Here is a 20,956-nt window from a genome sequence, read left to right as displayed (position 1 = left end):
AACTATAGAGAAGTTTCATCTTTGCTCAGACTCATTATGTTTTTCTATTGCTAATAATCACACTGCAAAAAAAACAAAAACAAAAAACCTGAATACATGAATCTGTGTGCTAGTCTGTAATGTTAAGCAAAAGACTCATGCTTCAGATTTTATTTTGCTCCCTTCATTAGACAATTTGTCTAAGACTGATAAATTCCTGTTACCCGACCTGACTAGTAAACTGTGTCACACTGAAAATGAATGTTGGGAGGAGCAAGTGCTCAGCTGCATCTTAAATTACATGCCCTATTATGTAAATTACAGGCGATAGGTGGCAAGAGCCATGCAAAATGGATGGGTTAGCTACAGTCTTACTATTCTCGCTTTAAAATGTATACCAAGTAGAATCATGCATAAAACCAAAGGATTTAGGATTCCAGGTGTGTTTATAATATCACTCTCTTTCCTTTGCATAAAATAGGCAAATTTGATTAGAAGTGTGTGAGATTAAGGAATACTCTGCTGGTTTCATTCTGATGGAAGGGGGAAATGAGCAGTGCTTACAGTTATTTTTATTTTTTTACTCTCATCATTAGCAAACTGCAAATGTGGATGCTGTGTTGCCTTCCCAATCCAAACCAATTTCATAGTAAGCAGGCTTCCCACTTCCAAGGAATCTTCTAAAATCATGTACTTCAGGTTATACATATATATGTATTTATTGCATTGGTGATCTTTGAGAAAACAGTGTTTTTAGAACATTCTGGAGCTGACAAACTCACTGTGCTAAACGTGAGCCCTTGGATAGGTGGGCACTAATGTATCTACTTTAAGTTTTGTTTGCTGGGATAGCATTGTGTGTTGCACATCTTGTTCTTTTGGAGGCCCTAAGGGGGACGGTAGCTCTACAATCTTATTTCAACATGTTCTACTTCAACACAGACAACGTAAGGCAGGATGCTCAATCCTAAATGGCAGCACTGAGCAGTCGCCATCTCAGTTGAGTTTATAATGAAGGCTTATTGAGATAAGAGATCAAAATTTTCTTAAAACAGTGTGTGTGTGTCTGGATTAGTGGACCTGGGAGCTTATGCCAGCTGTTTGGGGCTATCACCTCTGCCTTCAATAGTTACTTATAGATAGTGTCAGATTTTTTAAAACCTAAAGCCAGATAGCTAAATTTCTGAAAAGATCACACATTATAGAATAGGTGACCACAGGCTATTCTACTGGAGGTAGTCAAATATTGCCTTCATCTCCTCTGAGTGTAATTGTTTTATAATTTGTATTTATATTTTTTCCACACCAGTAATCAAATGTCCAAGACTGTATGCATAAAGCTAATAAAATTCTCATGCAGAGCATATTTAAAGGTCTTTCAAACTACCCATTAGTATATTGAATAAGCTTATGTCATAATAATGGGCAGTGACGATGAACTGAGACTGTCCAGCAGCTCTGAAAACCATGCTCTCGTACTTTGTACCAAAGGCAGAGTTGAGGAAGTGTCTGCACCTGCCCATGGAAGGTTCTTCCTTTATGTTCCATGTGGAATATAATTCAATTCATTTTCATTATGGAGTGGTGTAGCCATCAAGCCTACTGTATCAATTGAAATGCAGTAGTGAATTCAAATAACTCATATTAGGTAGAGAGCTAGATCCTGCTCTCAGTTTATTTGTGTAAATCTGGAGTAACTCAGCTGAAACCGACGTAGCTACTCCAGCTTTACAAAAGGATAAATGAGATCAGAATCTGCCCTGCAGAATATAATAGGGCAAAATATTCTTTCCCATGGACCAATTGATTAAAAAAATAGAGAGGCCAAAATATTTTAGCCTGGACAATAAGGCAGCAATCTTTTGGTGTAGGTAAATCTCCACAGAGGAGATGATGATGATTGTTAACAGGAGGAAAAGAACAGTACCATGTTAGTTGCCCTATTGTTTCTCTTAGAAATTCAGTGGCCAACACTCAGGGCTATCTAATCTGTACTCCATATCCCTGTATAGGTAACACATGTGATTTTCCTATTTTTCTTTTTATAGTTTGTGTTTACAAAACAAAAAGTTATTAGCGAGAAACATTTTGTGATTTCCCCCCCACACCTCATGCCCTATGCAAATTTCACTACAAAAATTGAAGAGGGTTCAGAGAAGAACCGTGAAAATGATTAAAGGATTAGACAACCTGCTTTATAGTGCTAGACTCAAGGAACTCAATCTATGTAGCTAAACAAAGAAGATTAAGGGGTGATTTGATTATAGTCTATAAGTACCTACATTGGGAACAAATATTTAATAATGGGTCCTTCAACCTAGCATAGAAAGATGTAACATTATCCAATGGCTATAAATTGAAGCTAGACAAATTCAGACTGGAAACAAGGCATAACATTTTTAATAGCGGCATAATTAACCATTGGAACAGTTTACCAAGGGTCATGATGGATTCTCCATTACTGCCAATTTTCAAATCAAGACTGAATGTTTTTCTAAGAGATAGTAGAGATTATTTTGGGGAGGTTCTATGGCCTGTGTTACACAGGAGGTCAGACTAGATGATCACAATGGTCCCTTCGGGCCTTGGGATCTAAAAAGATATGGGGTTGGAAGAAAGCAACAAAATTTTCCCAGGAGAATATTTCATCTGGGGGAAATTTGCGACAAATCTTAATTTGGTTCAGTGTAGAATTTAGTCATTTTGACTGCAAATTAAAATAATGAAGGCCCAAACTATGACATCAGTTTACTTGCAAACAATTGTTATGATATGGCCCAGTACAAATAAGTTGTATTGTGAACTTCTACATAGCCATTTTCCCAGGATCTCACTATGCACTAAACATTCATTAGTTTAGCCTCAGATTTCTCCTGTGTGATGGGTATTATTATCCTCATTTTACACATCAGGGAACTGAGGCATGAAGGCTCAGTGACTTGCCCAGAGCTGGTAATAGAACTCGGGTTTCTCTTTTCAGTCCTATTCCTTAACTATATCACTATCCTTCCTCCTGTTAAAAAGGGACCACTGAGATCATTTAGTCTGACCTCCTGTACAACACAGGCCATAGGACTTCCCTGAATTAACTCCTGTTTGAACTACAGGAATGGTGCAAGAGCTTAGTCCCTCTCAGGATCATGCCCAGTGTATCCAATACAATGTGGCTCCAATTCTCAGAACAGCTAAGCAAGCACCTGCAGCTCCCACTGAAGTCAAGGGGAGCAGCCGTTGCTATGTATTTCTGTAAAATCAGGCTTCATGTGAACAAGACCCACAGAATATTACACATCATCAATGTCAATATAATGAATTTCAGGATGTATATGTTAATCTATCCCGGAGAGGAGGCGGGGGAAACTAATCATTAGCATCAAGAAGAGAAAGTGATATACTTTAACCATGTTGGAGGCACATTTTTACTATGCCCTACAAAGAACCTTGGGTGAAGGTCTAAAGAGCCATTTGAAACAAGCTAGGGAATTTGAGATTTTAAAAACAAAGAGGGGGGAAAAAAGCCAGGCCAGGCATTGCAAGATTACATTGCATTAATAATACAGATACTGTACATCTCCCGCTCTGAATATAATGTGCCAAAATGAAACAGTTGTTTAAGTATAACCAGCTGGCGTGTTGGCTCGCAATGTGTTAGATGCCTCTGCCTAAGTTTAATAAGCTTTCACCAAGAAAAAAAGAAGAGGGATTTACATGATATGTTCACAAGGGTTACAGGATGCACAGATTAATCTGAAGAACAGGAAGCTGCTGACACAAGAAAAAAAATGCTTTTTGTTGTTTTGTGATTTTCTCTCTCTCTCTCTCTCTTTGGAAACTTGTAGATAGGTTTATTTAAGGACAAGTCAATCTCTTATTATCCTCTTTCTGATTTCCTTCTGACTGTTTGTGGGGTTGGAATTTTTGTTGTTTCTTATTGGTTTTGTTTTTTTGTTTTCTGTCCATCTCCGACAATTCTGAATTTGGGATTTCCTTTGTTTAAAGTCTTCTTGATCCTCCCACAAAGTTCCGCCCCAGTTAGAGCTAATAGAGAGCTTTATTTGGGGTGTGAGGGGGTGAGAAAGGGAGGGGACCATTGTTCTCAGAAAGAACAGGAGTACTTGTGGCACCTTAGAGACTAAGAAATTTATTTGAGCATAAGCTTTCATGGGCTACAGCCCACTTCTTCGGATGCATAGAATGGAACATATATTGAGGATATATATATACACACATACAGAGAGCATGAAAAGGTGAGAGTTGTCTTACCATCTCTGAGAGGCCAATTAAGTAAGAGAAAAAACTTTTGAAGTGATAATCAACATAGCCCCATACACACAGTTTGATAAGAAGTGTGAGAATACTTACATGGGGAGATAGATTCAATGTTTGTAATGGCTCAGCCATTCCCAGTATCTATTCAAACCTAAGTTGATTGTATCTAATGTTGGCTCTTTCTGTGTTCAGAGTGCTGAAGAAAGATGCTGCTGGAAAGATTCATGGTGTCCTTTATTTATTTGCAAATTTAACTCCATTAATTTGGGCCTGAATAGGGACTGGGAGTGGCTGGCTGACTACAAAAGCAACTTTGCCTCTCCTGGAATTGATACCTCACCATCAATTATTGGGAGTGGGCTACATCCACCCTCTTCGAATTGTCCCTGTCAACACTGGTTCTCCACTTGTGAGGTAACTCCCTTCTCTTCATGTGTCAGTATAATAATGGCTGCATCTGTCATTTTCACTCCATGCATCTGAAGAAGTGGTTTTTTTACCCACGAAAGCTTATGCCCAAATATATCTGTTTGTCTTTAAGGTGCCACCGGACTCCTTGTTGTTATTTTGCTATAGTGGAAATTCCAGTTTCAACCTTTACTATTAAGTTAGAACTTACTTTGAAACTATGCAACAGAGTCTAGAAAAGATCAACACCTGCATTGCTGTCCTGTTAATAAGATTAGATACTTCACTTGCACCACAGCCCATAGAGGCGAGAAGCGATGGTGCAAGTGAAGTATCTAATCTTATTAACAGGACAGCAATGCAGGTGTTGATCTTTTCTAGACTCTGTTGCATAGTTTCAAAGTAAGTTCTAACTTTAACTTCTAGAAAAGATCAACACCTGCATTGCTGTCCTGTTAATAAGATTATACTAAAGTATTACTGTAACCTCTTCCTTTTAGTACCCTTCAGTATATACTTTTAGAAAACCTCCAATAATACTAATGGCATTATTTTCCCCTTTCTTTTACTTCAAATTATTTATTTATTAATTTAAACATTTTTCCAAATGTAACTTTTACTTTGAGGCAGTTAGGAGAGGATGTTAGCCAAACAGATATCAAACTCGGTACATATTGCTCCAACAAAACAACTACAATGTGTTGCCCTTTATAAGGCCTCACTTTGTCCTCTGCTTTTGAGAGAGGAAGCATATATAGGTTATATTTCACTGTCAGTTATTTTCCTTAGGGAGCATTGCCTAGGAGTTAAAACAGCATACCTGAGAGTCAGATCTGTTTCTATTCTTGACTGTGCTACTGACTTGCTCAGTGTCCTTGGGCAAATCATATAGCCTATTTGTGTCTGTTCCCCCATTTGTAAATGGATGATAATAAATAATGTCTATCTCATTGTGGGACTTAATGCACTTAATGCAATTTATGTACACATTACCAGTCCTTTGGGACAATAGAATCTTTTTGAAATAGCATAAGAGTATTGGATTGACGTACTAGATTAAAAAATGTTCAATCTTGTCTGGTAACCTGTTTCAGATTCTTCAGCAGTGCCATCTCCCCCACAGGGCCAATTGATCATAATCCAAAAGTCTATCCATGGAGTAAATTTCTTTCTAATCCCAGGTAGTTAGTGTTTGGTTTATATGCTGAAGCATCAGGGTTTATGGTTTATCTTGTGTTACTGTGGATGATCTTACTATTCATGTAAATATCTAATCTACTTTTATAAAAGTGATTTGCTGGTAGACTATTTCGTAGTGGAACTTATTACATTTATATCAGTAGTTCTGAATATTTCAAAACTACCCTCCTAAAGCAACTTACAATTGAACTGATACAAAACTGAAATTCCGTTTTTAAGTTCAGACTAACTGCAACATGGCTGCCTAAAATAATCAGGAAAAACTTTTCAAAGAGTAGAGCGCTAGGTCCATGCTCAAAAAATGTGTGCATATGTATACACCCACCTTTTGCATACACAGATCTACTTCTGTGTAATTACATGTGCAAATGGGCATTTAGTCATACACACATTGGTAATAATATGTAAATGACAAAGCATTTTTATATCCACAAATGTGGGTGTACTGTGTGTGCGCACAGGGTGAAATTCACTTTTGTGTAGAAGACCAGCAGAAGACCTATGAATTACTGAAATTTAAATTACCTCTCAAAAGAGGAAGTTTGAGGGTCCATAGACCTTGTGCTGTCCCTTTGCCTGGGTGGGGTGGGGTTAAATTTCATTCCCTGTTTGTCCCCACACAGATGAGTTTCAGCTCTTTGAAAATGTGACCATCAGTTTTGTCACTTTGCTCCAAACCAGTTTTAGAATCCCATTCTGGGTTGTCACTCTGTGATAGCCCTTGCAGAGGTCTTGTTCCTTCATTTCATCCCAGCAAAAAAATAGAGCGGGATTCTGTACTGTAGTATAGCCATTTACACCTGTGCAAAGTGCTACTGTTCTGATTTGGGAACAATTTACACTAATTTTACAGCTGTAAATGACAACACAAGGAATAAGGCAATGGAGAATTAGGCCAATATTGTTTAATCTTTATTAATACTTGTTTTATGATAGGTAGGCCTAGGAGCCCTCATCATGGATAGCACCATGTTATAATAGGTGCTGCCTGAACATAGAGCTAAAAGATGGTCCATCCTCTAAAGATCATACATTCTAAATGTAAGACGAGAGGTGGAGATAGACAGAGCAACAGAGAATTACAAGGAAACAATGAGATAATATTTGTCAGCATGATAAGCATCTTTGTTGGTTCAGAATAAAGTAGAGGTTCCTCTGTGTTCCCCAGAAGGAGTACTTTCTTAATGGCAACCTAGATCTTCTTCTAACCTGTGTTGGGGTTGAACATCTGTGATTCTTAGCATTTCGTACAGAACTTCTTTCCTTACGTTGCACTATGATGTTCTGTCTTCACCATGGGGCAGGAGATATTGTTTTGTCAGCCAGTGAGGGTGTTATCGGTAAGCTTTCAGAAGGTCCTTCTATGTGTATAGTTCATTAATCTTTATCCCCCCTTGGATTTGGTTCTGTAGTGGTTTAATTCTACCCACTATCATGTTCATCTCCTCTGTTGCTTTGCCTGTGATTGCTACTTGCTGCTTCAGTTCTTTTATAGGCTCTTTGCAGGTTGTCTCATCTTGACCACGTGAGTTTCCATCTCATTGATCCTACTTAATAGCCATCCAACTATAGAAGCAGTTTCTCCTCCCTTGGTGTTCACACCTCAACTGCTAGCAGAACACCTCACCCTCCCTGATTGAACTAACCTCGTTATATCCATACTGATTTATACCTGCCTCTGGAGATTTCCATTACTTGCATCTGAAGAAGTGAGGTTCTTACCCACGAAAGCTTATGCTCCCAATTCTTCTGTTAGTCTCAAAGGTGCCACAGGACCCTCTGTTGCTTTTTACTTAATAGCTGTTCATATTTGTCATCCAGTCCAGGAAACACCTGATGTTTCCTTTACTTCTTCCAGCAGTTCAGTATCTGATGACTTCGTGATCTCCTGGAAGACTCTCACTCTGCTACAGGCCACATCTCAGTGGGCCTTCCTGTAGGGGTGCACAACTCACTACATGGATGACATCTTCTGGTGCCAGTTTTTTACTTTTCCCTATTTCCTGGTGTACTTGTTACTTGCCATTCAGAATAATTTATGTTGTCTTTGATATTGGCTATCACAGCAGTGATAGCCAGTCGGAGCTCAGATGAAGTACAACTGCTTCTTCTGACAATCCTCTACCTTTCCTTTTTAATTACAGTCCTCCTGCTGTGATTGACTTGCAGGCATCAAAGTTCTATACAGAAGCTGGTACAAACTAAGGTCTCTGAATGTGGCCCAGTGGAATTACACTATTATAAAATCAACCTATATGAGATGCTGATGTCACATCCATTCTTTTGATACCACTATGTCTCCCCTAGGCCAGATTCTGATCTCAGTTTCCGGACATTGGTGTTAATCTGTAATACCTTTATTGACATTAATGGAATTATTCTGGATTTATACTGACAAAAACGGGTCTCAGTTTCTCATCCATTGACTTCAGTGGTGTAACTCCTGATCTGTTCCTGTGCCCCATCTAAGTCAGGTCTTAATATCAGGGTGAAAGGTTTGAGAAATGTGTTGCTAGGTTTAATGTGTGTGTTTCCGGTGGGCTATGGTTAATGATAAAGGAATTCACCTCAGATTATTTCTTCTAGCTCTGCTCTAACAACAAAGAAGAACATTAAAATGTTTTCCTTTAGGGTTGGAAAGTATTGATGGAAATATTCACTAGAGTGAAATTCCCTGTCTGTACAGCACAAGGTGTATATGCCATTCAAGTTCTACTTAGGCCGTGTTTTGTGTGCTTAAATGCTTCATGCTGGCTCTTTGCACAGGCGTGAATTTCACCCTTGATGAAATATAAAACCTGGACTCTATTCAAAAATAGGTTAATGTTTTGGAAAATTAAGTTATAGAACTCACTTGTTCATGGGCATTGGTAAGTCAGTATTTGAACTAAATGGAAAGTAGACTCTTAAAGAGATGTGGTTATTTTTACCTCCAAAGAAGAAAGTGCTGAGAAATAAATTAGCTGAGCTTGATCATAAAATGTGCGGGAGGTTGATGTGCCTGAAAATTTGGAACAGGGAAATCAAGTCTTTTTTTTTTTCCCTGACTGGATCCCAAATATTTTTGAGTGGGATAATTTCTGTGTGCCAGATATAGACATTCTAAAACAAAATACCATTTCAGCAGTATCTTGCTTCTAACACGTGTATCTTACTCTTTAAGGAATGAAATTTTAAAGGAATCAAGTACAGTAACTCCTCACTTAACATTGTAGTTATGTTCCCGAAAAATGTGACTTTAAGTGAAATGATGTTAAGCGAATCCAATTTCCCCATAAGAATTAATGTAAATGAGGGGGTTAGGTTCCAGGGAATTTTTTTTCACCCAACAAAAGACATATACACACACACACACACACACGAGTATACGTTTTGAACAAACAATTTAATACTGGTACACAGTGATGATGATTGTGAAGCTTGGTTGAGGTGGAGAAGTCAGAAGGTGGGATATTTCCCAGGGAATGCCTTACTGCTAAATGATGAACTAGCAATTGGCTGAGCCCTCAAGGGTTAACTCTCACACTCTACAAGGCAGCAGGAATGGAGGGAGGGGAGACAGCATCACAGACAGAGACAGAGACACACACCGTGTGTGTGTGTGTGAAAGAGAGAGATGGGCATTTCGCCTTCAAGTACACTGCCTTGTTAATTAGATAAGCTTGCTCAGACCTCAGCTGCTGCCAGCAACCTCCCTCCGTCCTGAGCCCTGTCGTGTGTCCCCCCTGCTATATGGAAGATGGGGTAAGTGGGGTGCAGGAGCAGCGGGGGGGGACACCCTGACATTAGCTCCCCTCTTTCCCCCCCCCCTGCACAGCAAGCAGGAGTCTCAGGGAGCAGCTCCAAGGCAGAGGGCAGGAGCAGCACATGGCAGTGGGGGGAGGGACAGCTGCAATTGCTAGCCTGCTGGGCAGCTGCTGCACAGGGAACTTAGGGGAGCAGTGAGCTGTAGGGGGAGCTGATAAGGGGGCTGCCGGTCCACCCTGGTTCCAAGCCCCTACCAGCTAGCTGCAATGGGCTGCTCTTCCTGCAAGCAGTGGACAAAGCAGGCGGCTGCCAAACGACGTTAGAAGGAAGCATTGCACAACTTTAAACGAGCATGTTCCCTAATTGATCAGCAACGTAACAACGAAACAATGTTAATCGGGACAACTTTAAGTGAGGAGTTACTGTATGCTGCATTAAGTTTATTACACAACACTACTTTTCTTCTTTTGATTAAAGCCTATTGCTTTTACAGCAATGTAGTGTTAATTCCAATCAAAAAGCTTCTGAAGGCATTTAAGATTGAGTATGTACCATTATATCCTGCAAGGATTAAGGTGGTATTTTTAAATAATGGTCATATTTTCAATGATCTGCAAGATGCACTGCTGTTAGTTAGCTCCAAAGTATCTGGGGAAGGCTAGGGAACATTATTCATGAAAAGGAAATATTATTTCCTCTTGTTTTATCAGCGTTTTACAGTGAAAATTCATTAGCTTACTCAGAGAAGCCTCCATTGAAGTCAAATGGAATTTTGCCCAAATAAGGACTAAATTAAAAATTTGAGTAAGGACCTCAGGACTTGGCCCAATAGCAAAACTGTATTTTTGTCACAGCAGGGAGATTCGCTGATCAGGCTGAGTTTAAACATATTTATGGTTCTCCTCCAACTTTCTAATTAGCATCTGAACTAACCCATGCAGTTGGAATTGAGGACATACTGGAAAAAAGAATTCACACAGCCATGCAAATAAGAACTGCAGGTTCATTTTTACAGTAATTTCAACCCCCTAATTTTTCTTTTCCAGAAACATTCATATGGTTGTCTTTCTGTTCAAAGAACGTTCCCAGACAGTGAAATTCACTTCAGCGCACAGAGCCAACACTAAGCCTAGGAATGATCTAGCTCCCACTTAATCTATATTTTGAAGGCAGGAAAGCATGTTAAAACTTCTAAAATATAGTCTTTACAATAAGAAAAGTAAAATTTTTGGCTAAAATTAACTTATTCTGTTTATATTCTACTTATCAATATATAATATATACATGATTATCATCAATCTTGTTTGTCCCAGTAGTGCCTAGAGGCTGATTGCCAATGGGGTTCCATAGTGCTAGCACTGTACAAACAAATGAGAGCTTACAATCTAAATAGACAAAACAGCCAGGCAAATGATAGGGGGAAAGGGACATACCCTACAGGCAGCATGAACAGTGCAAAGGCTGCCATCATCATATTAACATACCCATCATTTCCAATATGTGTATCCCAGTAGCACTAGGGATTGTAACAGTTTCCAATATTGTATATTACACAAGAGTAATTCATGGTCATTTTAGGGTTGTTTTTTTTAATTTCATTTATGAGCCTCTCAAACGGTAATATAGGAAAGGCTGGTGAGTCCAACCCCTTAGGGAATTTCTGGCAAGTGAAGAGTTTGTGAGAGTGTGAACTGTTATGCACAACAAGAGGACCTGTCAAACTGAAAGGTAACTTCTTTTAATTTATACTGCTGAGTTGCTACTAGTGATGAGAACGGTGTGTGTGTTTTCGAATTTATGTAACATGCACGTCTACCTACACACCTACATTCTAAAACAGCTTACCTCGTAGCACAAATGTGTTTAACATTGATAACCTCCCAAAATGAAGGCAGCATAGCCATCTTTCTCAGCCAGTCCCTATTTCACTAATAATATAAATTACCGACACACTGAAATGTAGAGTAGGCAGGCCTGGCTGTATTATTATTAGCTTGTTTTGCAGTATAATATCTCTTTTGGAGGGGATTGATCATGTTTTTATTGTTAATGGCAGAACTCCCATTGACATCAACAGGATCAATCCATAAAAGGAGCTATTGGAATATACTCTACTGGAATACATAAAAAAAAAAGTACCTGATGCCAGTTGTATGTAGAAATATAATCTACTATTGACAAAAAATAAATATTCCTTCCTTCCTGTAATCTGAATTATCTCTGTCTCACCTATGCAGACATAATAATCCCTCTTGTAAATTTACGCACTGGGCATTAAATTAATATATCCCATCCTAACCTCCTCCGCAACTCTATGCACTTCTTCAGTTAACAACTGGGTCACATGTTTTTCTACTAGCTAAAACAATCTATTCTACTAGTGCAAACCAAATGGTGCGCCATAATTCAAGGTGTTTGCTTTGTCTTGTGTTCTCAAGGAATTCACATTCAGTACAGGGTGATATGAAAAAAAAATCTAGTTGGAATATGTGTGAAAGCTTGCTGGTATGAGATGCTAATAATACATTAGGCTTCCTGAAGTCCCCACACCATATTATGTATTGCAATCTGACCATTAACATCTGCAACAATGTTGCAAAAGTAGACTGTACAATTATTTGCTTTATTGCCCAGGGAGGAAATGGTGACTCTTTTATGAAAAGCTATGTGAAAGTTTTCATCTTATAAGATTTCCTCCCCTCCCTAAATTGTTTTTTTATGAAATTTTGGGGAAGAAGGAGGGTGCATGGGGTGGGGAGAGGTGGCTGGACTTTCTTTGTATTAAGAGGTGTGAAAACTGAGACTTGCTGGGCCAGATTTTGGTTTTGGTCAGGCTGATGTAAAGACAGAGAGTAACTACTGACTTCAGTGGAGTTGCTCTGGATTTATACTGGTGTAAGGGGAGAGCAGAATCTGGCCCAGTCACATACCTAAGATTACACAGGAAGTCAGTGCCAAAAGAAAGTTTAAAACTGAGATCTCTTGAATGCTAGTTCAATAACTAATCAGTCACCCAACAGCACTGAGCCTCAGTTCTCCTTTGTGCCAAATAGGACTGCTAACAGTTTACGACATACAGACATCTGGCTGTGGACGTCTTAAAGCTTGTATATTTCCAGATTCTGCTTGGTTGAAGTATCATTACCCACATTTCAGAGATGAGTGAATTAAGCTTCTGAAATGTTACTTCTCTTCCCTGGGAGGAACTGTGGTTGAGGATAGTCCTGCTCAAATAAAAGGGCATGTTGGGTTTTAAGCATCACACGGAGAGAAGGTGAATGAAAACTGGCAAAATACAAGGGCAGCATGAGCCTGTAGGAACCTGGGCAGGGGAGGGAAGGAGTAACTCCCTCTCCTTCTCATCCTGTTGCATCCTCCTCACTCTTAAGATGATCACATCAGTGGCCTCCCATTCTGCCTTCGCCACACCATGCACATCTCTGTGGCAGAAGAAGCCTTGCTACATGAAGCTGAGGAAGCAGTTTTAAAGCCTCTTGCAGCAATGCTGGCCTGATGCTGAGGGCTGTGCTGGGGAGGAAGAGAACCTTCAGATTTAGGTGCAAATGCACAAGCACACACCCCACGCGGCAACCGCACACCATTCTAGTACCCCGTAAGCTCTTAAGTCAGGAGCATACCCCCCCCCACACACACACAAAGGAGTCAGACCCCATATTCAGACTCCTGTACACACACTGTGGATTACACAATGATTTTAGCTGATCGTGGACCTAAAAAAAGTTAAGAACCATCGCACTAGGAGTTTGGTACAGGTGTGGGCAAACACATATGTCCTGAAACCTAATCTTGCTGCTGACACTGACTCAGGGTTGCTTCCAGGTCTGCTGTTTCTTCTTTACTCTGCAAGTAGTTTTGTTTAAAAAAAGAAAAAATCAATTTTCAAACAGCCAGCGAGTGGAAAATATTTTATTTCAAAATTGTGTCAGGGAAAAACAAAGCTGCACGTGTTTAGAATCAGCTGTAGAAGAAAAAGCTTTTGTGATGAATATTTCACCCAACTGTAATTTTCTATTACTAAAAGCAGCGTGTATGCACCCAACAAACATTCGTTCCTTCCCCCTTACCCACCCTGGCAAAAATCTTTGCTTTGTTTAATAGATTTTTGCCATCAGTGTCATTTCAGAATTTATTTAAATTCCCCCTGTATATTTCCAATGAATGGCACATGACGAGTTGGGAAACATTACATTATGAGTGTACTTGTCATAACTCCCAAGCTCCTTTGGAAGCTAGCATTCTTTTGCCATGAGAATGGTAGGTGCGTACTTTAGGAAAAAAGGAAAAACCAGGATCCAGGATAAACTGGACCACTTAGAACTACGCTGTTTTGGGCGAGTTGTGGAAAGACTTTCCAATGAGAGTCTGAAATGGCCTTTTTTCCCTCCCAGTGACAGTACTTTCCAGATTAAAAGCTGTTTTCCTTTATTGAAATCGAAATGTGCCAAACATTGAACCTGCTTTGTAAGACATACATCAAGACAGAAAATATTTCACTGCAATGACATGACCTGACATTTTAAAGCAGATAACAAATGACATCTTGTCAATGGCACCAATTTATTATTCCCTCTTTTCTACCTTTTTTGCCACAGTGGGATACCACATTCCTTTTAATCATGGGACTGCGTTAAACAAATTTTTACTAGCAGAGAATATAGAACACCCCTATTTGTTTCCCACTCCCCTGACCTCCCAGCTGTCCCACCGTAACACGTAAAGACAAAGGCTGTATTAAATTTTGCATTGTTTTATTCAATTTCTGATCCAGTTATATGAGAGTCTTCCATCACTTGCATAAGTGCATGTGCTACAATGTCAGCTGCTGCACATTAATCAGCTTTTTTTTTTTAAATCCGCAGACACTGGTGCTTAATCATAGTGCTCAAAAAAAGTGGGACAAGAAATAGATGCAAATGAACAAGGAGGAAGCTCCCTTTTGTGTAATTACAGGAGGAAATGATTAGAGTGGGTGGTCTTCCAATTAAATCCAAAAAGGCCTGGAAAGGCATCAAGTTGCTGTTGTACATCTTTCATGGTCACACAACAAAAAAGAGAAGCGACTATTCCTCTTGTTGGTTTAATGTTTCAGTGCCACTTACAGCACTGAATCAGCACCTTTCAATATTCAAGGCCTGGGTGCTGGCCTTCTTGTTGAACTCCTGGATCTAATAGGCCACTAAGCTGAAAAATGACTAGCCTGACACCTCAGATTTGCCTTTTCAGCAATGAATACTGTCCCCTTATTTCTGTACTTTCTTAGAGAACAAAACAAGGCCTCGAGTAGTGAATGTTTCTAGCTAATGGCATTTGTGGTATGCAGCCGGTGTGTGAGAATACTATGATTTCTATTGCCAAGAAGCCTTATTGTGCAGTCTGTAAATGAGAATGCCATTTACTTGTCACTCCATATCTGAAGATGTGGGTCATAGCCCATGAAAGCTTATATTTTAATAAATTTGTTAGTCTTTTAGTATCAGGGGGTAGCCGTGTTAGTCTGTATCTACAAAAACAACAAAGAGTCTGGTGGCACCTTAAAGACTAACAGATTTATTTGGGCATAAGCTTTCGTGAGTAAAAACCTCACTTCTTCGGATGCATAGAGTGAAAGCTACAGATGCAGGCATTATATATAGTCTTTTAGGTGACACAAGACTCCTCGTTGTTTTTGCTGAAACAGACTAACACAGCTACCCCTCTGAAACTCATTTACTTAATTGTATTCAGAGCTCATTTCAAGCCCTTACAGTCCATCCAAAATACCACTGCTGAAATAATTTTCTCCTGCTGTTCTCACAATGTTCATCTTCAAATCCTTTCGCTGACTTCCTTTCACCTTTCACAGCAGCTTCAAGCTTAATGCCCCGCCTTCAAGTTCCTGAACTGCTCCACTCTTGTCTTTCTCTCTGTTCTTCCTCTTTGTCCTCTTATTCCTTTGCTTCTCCCACACCTCTTTCCTAATCATCCAATTTATATCTTCACATTTCCCTCTGTGCCTTCTTCCACATCACCCTTTACATTTGGAATGGGTGCCTTTCGCTTGTATGCCAAGCAACCTTCTCTTCCCTTTCAAATTCCTCCTCCAAAAACTTCTCAGTAACAACCCTTTCAAGCTTCCTATAGTAAGCTTGACTTCTTGAGCCCATAGGAGCTGCGGATGTATCACATTGTTATTTTTGAGTTTGTACTATACAGGAGGGGAAGAAATCTTGTGGTTAAAACCATGGACTGCAATTCAGCCACTTTGGGTTCAATTCCTAGCATTGCCACAGACTTCCTGTGTGACTTTGGGCAATTCACTTTATTTCCGTATCCCTCAGTTCCACATCTGTAAAACAGAGATTATAATACTTCCTTATTTCACAGGAATGTTTCAAATATAAATCCATGAATACTTGGGAAGTGCAAGGACACTACTGTGACGGAGGCCATATAAATATCTAGATAAGATAACATTTCTGACTCTGTAACCACGTGCTTCTTAAGCAGAGGATCAGAGCTGTCATGTCCACTTGCCAGTGGAGCAATAGAGCTCAACATGCGAATGTGCATTGGCGTCATAGGCTGCTCCCAGTTCTGGGACATGCCAGGCTGTGTAAGAACAAGGTTTAGTTCATTCCAGCATTCACTGGAGACCAGAGTCCTTGAGAAAAAAAATAGAAGGGAATGGGGATGAGGGTGCCACAAAAAATTCTGAAGGGCCAAGTTCAGCTTTTGAGAGTAGCGAGGTCAGGGTTTACAGTGGCCCATGGTAGGCTATAGAGCCTAGAACCAGTGAGCCACCACATGCATGTTCTTGCGCTTACTACACGACTTTCTGAGCAGGAATCCACAGAGAAATTCATTTGGCTTTTTGGGCTTTCTGTTGTGTTTTTGTGACTTTGAAAGTAGTTGCCAGGGTGGAACTCAGTATAGCATTACTAAATTACTAAATTATTTGAGCCAACTGAAAGGGACTCAGGCATCGGTAGAAGAAACAGTGCTGCTGAGTTTCAGTTTTAGTGTCTGAGAGCACTCTATCGTCCCAAACCTTGTCCTGTGGTGGGCAGGATTGTCATGCTGGGAAGGAGATCAGAGTGCTGTAGGTCACCGTTTCCAAACCCAATGCAGACTTGGTGCCACTCCTCGGGTGATGTAAATCGGCAGATCTCTAGTGACTCTAGTGCAGCTAGCCCATTTACCCCAACTGAGGATCTGTCCCTGCTGACTGGCAAATACTACAAGCAGATGTCGAAGGAAAAGCACTCTGTAAAACACTCGGGAAGGGATAACAATGCTTTTCATTCTTCCCTTCCCTTCTTAAATTGTATATGACAGAAGCAAATAAGCCACGCTTCAGCAAGTGTCTTAAATACTGTTGTTTCCCTAAAAGGATTATTACACTGTGTGAATTCCCATTTCCAGAGTGGTAACTGCTTTCACAGTGACTGCAGCTTAATGTTCTACATGATAGAAATCAGATATTAAAAATCCAAAATACTTCACTATATAAGCAGGCTTTTGATAAACAAATACCTGCCTTCATTGAACTGATTAACTGAGCTGAGTGATAAACCCTCATCTAATAATGCAACCCAACATACTGTGAAAAAACCAGCACAGTAAGGGTGATGTTGTAAATGTGAAGGATGTCACAGCTCTGAAATGAAGCTGCCAGAGGGACGTGTCAACACCCTGGTTCGTCCATCATGCAAAATATTTTTAATATGAAAACATTTGCTTAAATACATTTGGTTAAGAAGGCAAACTTATTCGGGTTAATTTCAAGTCTATTTCCTAGATGCACCAAAGCCTGGGGAATGGTGGACGTTTTATAAACTGCATCAACTATGGGCCCAATTCTGTACACGTTAACCACCAGGTGAGTAGTGCTGTTGAAGTCAATGGAACTGCTCACAGTCATAAGTGCTACACCTGGTGGTAAGTTCAGGCAGGATCAGGCCCTAAAGACAACTGGAAATTTGTTGTGGTGGGTCTTATATGCTCCAGTCCGGCAATCAGCTCTGTGCAGAAGAGGGGACCAGAGTTCCAGTGCTTTTGTGAAGGCACAAGGCCATTGTTCCTGCAGATCCCTTAAGCCTGGGGACAGAACCCTGACTCATTCCATGGAGGGAAGTTTCAGCCCCCTCCCTCCCTGCCCCAATCCTGACAGCAACTGGGGAGAAACTCTACAAAGGGATCCTATTGGAGTATTCCTTCTTCAGCTTTTGCTGTCGGAGCTGGTAATCTAGGACTACATTATACTAGCTCAGGAGTATTGTAGCAGCCTTTTAGCACTCTCCGAGTTACAGCAGAGTCAACATTTCTATTACAAACACTGTTCTTCTGTCGTCAGTCACAACTTGTGCTGTGCTGGCGCTTAGCCTCCAAGATTTCAGCCCCATCAGAACATTTTTTTTTCTTTTGAATATTCAAGCAGTCCAAGGAGCTCTTTAAAAATTGCAAGGGGCCTGTAAAACAGATAGGGCCAAATCCCACCTCTCTTACACCATTCATCCCACTGACTTTGACAATATTACAAGTGAAAACAGCAGGATTGAGCCCTTTGTACAGGAATTTCAGGCATTTGGCAGGAGCGATGGAAGTTTAAAAATGGCTTGTTTTTCTTTCTTTGTCGGTTCATAGGGTGACCAGATGTCCCGATTTTATAGGGACAGTCCTGATCTTTTTCTTATATAGGATCCTATTACCCCCCCACCCCCTGTCCCGATTTTTCACGCTTGCTGTCTGGTCACCCTATTGGTTTATCACTGTTCACTTTTATTGTTGTACGGTGTGATGGGGCGGAGTCCTCCATACTAACCCTGCAAGAGCTGAATTAGGCCAAGTGGGCCCAATCGGCTAATTAGGCTGCAAGGAGGGGAGATTTAGTCTGGGGGCAGCTAATTAAGGACAGGCTCACCTGTGCAGGAACAGGCAGGGCCTGTGTGAAGCCAGGTAGCTAGCTGCAGTGGGGGGCTGCTGCTGCTGGGAAAGGCAGCACAGAAGTAGATTGCAGTCACGCCCTGAGTGGAGGGAGTTGGAGGCTGGCAAGTCCAGAGACGGGAGAAGCCAGATGTGTATGAGGAAGCCCAGGGAAACAGCAGTAAGAGGTAGGACTGACAGGGACTGCAGAGGGTGGGCCTGTATTACCCTACTAGCAAATGGGGAGTGGCGAGGACGTTGGAGGCCACAGCCAGCCAGCCGGCCTGAAAAGACTGTGAATTGCCTGAAAGGGGAGGACTTTAGTGACCTGGCTGGAGGGCCAAGCCACGAGAGGAAGTTGCAGATCTGAGAGTGAACAGGGCAGCAGAGTGAGCCTGGATGGGGGAAGACACCACTGGAGGAAGAGCGCAAGCTGGCGGAGGATGGCCAGCAGGAGGTGCTGCTCCCAGTGAGCAGAACCCATGACATATGGCTACGTATTTTCCATATGGCTAAAAATGTAACTTACATCTGCTGGAGCAGTATATCTTTCATACTGGACCAAACTGTGCACCCTCAGTGAAGGAAACGGGTATGCAGAGGCATAAAGTGAGGGCAGAATTTGTTCCACTCTTTATGTACAGTACCTGTCTGTATTTGGGTCTATAAAATGCTGAGCACCCTCAACTGCCAATAGGAGAATATGCAGTTCATCTGCTTCTCATTATGTTGCAGCACTGGACTTTTGTAACCACTCCATGGCGATGGACTTTGATCTCTGGGTTGATACCAGGCAATACTCTCTAATGGTTCCTGCAGAGATGACACTCCAGAGGAGTGTGTAAATACAACTAGTATTTTTTTAAACTTTGTCTAAATACATATTTACATGAAAAACCAAAATATCTCCACTCATAAGAGGCTTGTTTCCCCTTTGTAGCATGAAATGAAACAAAATAAAACCCAAGAAATATATACCACTTATAACCACCCTCACTGTTCAAATTATATTGTGGGTTTGACCTGTGGTGTGTAGTTTAATGCTAGCTCATGGGGTAGAAGTATAATGAATGCAGAAGCACTCAAGACTTCTTCAAAGGGTTCTATAAATATACCTCTCAGGTATAATTGTACTAATTTTCTTATCAGTATGTATTTCTAATATTTCTGCATTTATATATGGTATGAAAGAATGAAGCTGATTTTAAAGATGCCACAGTAAATTCTTAAATACACACAGACATAAGAATGGCCATACTGGGTCAGACTGAAGGTACATCTAGTCCAGTACCTGTCTTCTGACAGTGGCCAATGCCAAATGCTTCAAAGGGAATGAACAGAACAGGCAATCATCAAGTGATCCCACTCCCTGTTGCCCTTTCCCAGCATCTGGCAATCAGAGGTTTAGGGACACCCAGAGTATGGGGTTGCATCCCTGGCCATCAAGCAATAGCCATTGATGGACCTATCCTCCATGAACTTATCTAATTGTTTTTTTAATCCACTTATAGTCTTGGCCTTCACAACATCCCCGTGCAATGAGTTTCACAAGTTGACTGTGCATTGTGTAAAGATGCACTTCCTTCTGTTTGTTTTAAACCTGCTGCCCATTAATTTCATTGGGTGACCCCCTAGTTCTTGTGTTATATGAAGGGGTAAACAACACTTTCTTATTCACCTTCTCCACACTATTCATGATAATATCTATCATATCACCTCTTAGTTGTCTGTTTTCCAAGATGAATTGTCCCAGTCTTTTTAATCTCTCCACATATGGAAGCTGTTCCATACCCTTAATCATTTTTGCTACCCCTCTATGTACCTTTTCCATTTCTAATATATCATTTTTGAGATGTGACCAGAACTGAGCGCAATTCAGAACTAGTACATTCATTTTTCTGGCCAGGTGAGGTGCTGTACTATTAAAGCTGTAATAGGAGCTGGCACAAATTGCTAATTGCCTTAAAACTATCCATGGTTTGGCATGTAACCCTTATACACAGCTCCCTGCATATCAGTTTGGTACTGCATAATACTCTGAGAAATTAGTATGGATGTGGACCAGAACATAGAATGAATGTGGTTTCTAAATGCCAGCCTTTAAGATACTCAGTTTCTAATGTTCCAGCTTAGGCCGATGTTTAAAGAAATTCACTATGTAATGTCTGTGGCACAGTCATGCCCTCACAGATGTCAGTGAGAGGTTAGATCAGGAGTAGGCAACCTATGGCATGCGTGCCAAAGGCAGCACGCGAGCTGATTTTCAGTGGCACTCACGCTGCCCGGGTCCTGGCCACAGGTCTGGGGGGCTCTGCACTTTAATTTAATTTTAAACGAAGCTTCTTAAACATTTTAAAAACCTTATTTACTTTACATACAGCAATAGTTTAGTTATGTATTATAGACTTCTAGAAAGAGACCTTCTAAAAAC

General features: G+C 40.6%; 1 protein-coding gene across 9 annotated transcripts in view; it reads left to right on the top strand.

The window, feature by feature from the left end:
* STPG2 (sperm tail PG-rich repeat containing 2) overlaps positions 1-20,956 on the top strand; it is a 703,121-nt gene that overhangs the window by 635,600 nt on the left and 46,565 nt on the right. The window lies entirely within an intron of this gene.

Source organism: Malaclemys terrapin, chromosome 5 (assembly GCF_027887155.1).
Source record: "Malaclemys terrapin pileata isolate rMalTer1 chromosome 5, rMalTer1.hap1, whole genome shotgun sequence".
NCBI lineage: Eukaryota > Metazoa > Chordata > Testudines > Emydidae > Malaclemys > Malaclemys terrapin.
This window is presented reverse-complemented; position numbering and strand designations above follow the sequence as displayed.